This window comes from Myxine glutinosa, chromosome 1, assembly GCF_964187855.1.
Source record: "Myxine glutinosa chromosome 1, kmMyxGlut1.1, whole genome shotgun sequence".
Classification (NCBI taxonomy): Eukaryota; Metazoa; Chordata; class Myxini; order Myxiniformes; family Myxinidae; genus Myxine; species Myxine glutinosa.
In genome coordinates, this window is record NC_136261.1 from 407,331,066 (window position 1) to 407,333,998 (window position 2,933).

The window sequence follows — 2,933 nt, forward strand, 5'->3', positions numbered from 1 at the left end:
TGTGTGTGTTGTGGTGCGTAGCAGTGATGATGTCACCATGCTACTAAACGATTTTGCAAAAATTTTCTTCGGCATGCACAACTGCAATACATTGGAAAAATGTAAAACTTTATGGATTGGCCATACCCCCGCTGATGGTTTTCCTTCTCTTCCCAAAGGCTTGCAGTGGGAGAAGGAAGGCATCCATTATCTGGGTGTGTACATTGGCACTCCAGCTTTCAGGACAAAAAACTGGGTTAATGTCGTTAATAAAAGTGATAACAGACGAGAGAAGTGGAGAGGAATATTATCTACATTGTCTTACTGAGGACGTGCCTTAGTAATTAACAAGAAGAAAAACATATAATGCCACCGCCCCCGTGGTTTTAGTAATTTTGCTGTACGGAGTTAAAGGCCGTCAGTCAGCCATTTTTGGTCGGATTACAAAACAAAATCTTTTGCATATGTACGTAGTATTACTCATGTATTTTCTTTGTGCAAAGTTTGAACAAATTCGGTCCATGCATATGGAGAAATGGTTGGGGACACGTTTAAGTAACAAAATGGCTGCCAGTCGGCCATCTTCGATCTGATCTCGAAAAAAATGGCATGCATATGTAAGCCATCATTCATTATCTGTGCCAAGTTTGAACAGGATCAGTAAATGTATGCCAGGGAAATGGTCGAGGACGTGTTCAATATTAGAAATGTTCCATAAGTTCTGGTGTACATGTCGTATGAGACCTGCGGAACAACCAGAATGAAATTTGTTACTCAGCGGAACATATTGCAACTACTGTTGGAATGTGCTCTCTTAGAGATATATCCCAGTTGTGCAGGAAGTTTTGCATACCTTTAGAAGTCTGGGACTCCATTTTGATACCAACAACAATGACCCTGCAATGCATGTTCCCTTCCTTACTCGGGTACAATTTAACATCAGCTGCATTAACAGAAACTGTGATCCTGTCTTTCTCTCCACTTCCTAGTGTTGCTAAAAATCCACTTCCTGGTTTTGCTAAAAATCCACTTCCTCATGTTGCTAAAAATCCACTTCCTAGTGTTGATAAAAATCCACTTCCTAGTGTTGCTAAAAATCCACTTCCTAGTGTTGCTAAAAATCCACTTCCTCGTGTTGCTAAAAATCCACTTCCTAGTGTTGTTAAAAATCCATTTGCTTGTGTTGCTAAAAATCCACTTCCTAGTGTTGCTAAAAATCCACTTCCTAGTGTTGCTAAAAATCCACTTCCTAGTGTTGCTAAAAATCCACTTCCTAGTGTTGCTAAAAATCCACTTCCTAGTGTTGCTAAAAATCCACTTCCTAGTGTTGCTAAAAATCCATTTCCTAGTGTTGCTAAAAATCCACTTCCTAGTGTTGCTAAAAATCCACTTCCTAGTGTTGCTAAAAATCCACTTCCTAGTGTTGCTAAAAATCCACTTCCTAGTGTTGCTAAAAATCCACTTCCTAGTGTTGCTAAAAATCCACTTCCTAGTGTTGCTAAAAATCCACTTCCTAGTGTTGCTAAAAATCCACTTCCTAGTGTTGCTAAAAATCCATTTCCTAGTGTTGCTAAAAATCCACTTCCTAGTGTTGCTAAAAATCCACTTCCTAGTGTTGCTAAAAATCCACTTCCTAGTGTTGCTAAAAATCCACTTCCTAGTGTTGCTAAAAAGCCACTTCCTAGTGTTGCTAAAAATCCACTTCCTAGTGTTGCTAAAAATGCACATCCTCGTGTTGCTAAAAATCCACTTCCTAGTGTTGCTAAAAATCCACTTCCTAGTGTTGCTAAAAATCCACTTCCTAGTGTTGCTAAAAATCCACTTCTCGTGTTGCTAAAAATCCACTTCCTAATGTTGCTAAAAATCCACTTCCTAGTGTTGCTAAAAATCCACTTCCTAGTGTTGCTAAAAATCCACTTCCTAGTGTTGCTAAAAATCCACTTCCTAGTGTTGCTAAAAAGCCACTTCCTAGTGTTGCTAAAAATCCACTTCCTAGTGTTGCTAAAAATCCACTTCCTAGTGTTGCTAAAAATCCACTTCCTAGTGTTGCTAAAATCCACTTCCTAGTGTTGCTAAAAATCCACTTCCTAGTGTTGCTAAAAATCCACTTCCTAGTGTTGCTAAAAATCCATTTCCTAGTGTTGCTAAAAATCCACTTCCTAGTGTTGCTAAAAATCCACTTCCTAGTGTTGCTAAAAATCCACTTCCTAGTGTTGCTAAAAATCCACTTCCTAGTGTTGCTAAAAATCCACTTCCTAGTGTTGCTAAAAATCCACTTCCTAGTGTTGCTAAAAAGCCACTTCCTAGTGTTGCTAAAAATCCACTTCCTAGTGTTGCTAAAAATGCACATCCTCGTGTTGCTAAAAATCCACTTCCTAGTGTTGCTAAAAATCCACTTCCTAGTGTTGCTAAAAATCCACTTCCTAGTGTTGCTAAAAATCCACTTCTCGTGTTGCTAAAAATCCACTTCCTAATGTTGCTAAAAATCCACTTCCTAGTGTTGCTAAAAATCCACTTCCTAGTGTTGCTAAAAATCCACTTCCTAGTGTTGCTAAAAATCCACTTCCTAGTGTTGCTAAAAAGCCACTTCCTAGTGTTGCTAAAAATCCACTTCCTAGTGTTGCTAAAAATCCACTTCCTAGTGTTGCTAAAAATCCACTTCCTAGTGTTGCTAAAATCCACTTCCTAGTGTTGCTAAAAATGCAGATCCTCGTGTTGCTAAAAATCCACTTCCTAGTGTTGCTAAAATCCACTTCCTAGTGTTGCTAAAAATGCAGATCCTCGTGTTGCTAAAAATCCACTTCCTAGTGTTGCTAAAAATCCACTTCCTAGTGTTGCTAAAAATCCACTTCCTAGTGTTGCTAAAAATCCACTTCTCGTGTTGCTAAAAATCCACTTCCTAGTGTTGCTAAAAATCCATTTCCTAGTGTTGCTAAAATCCACTTCCTAGTGTT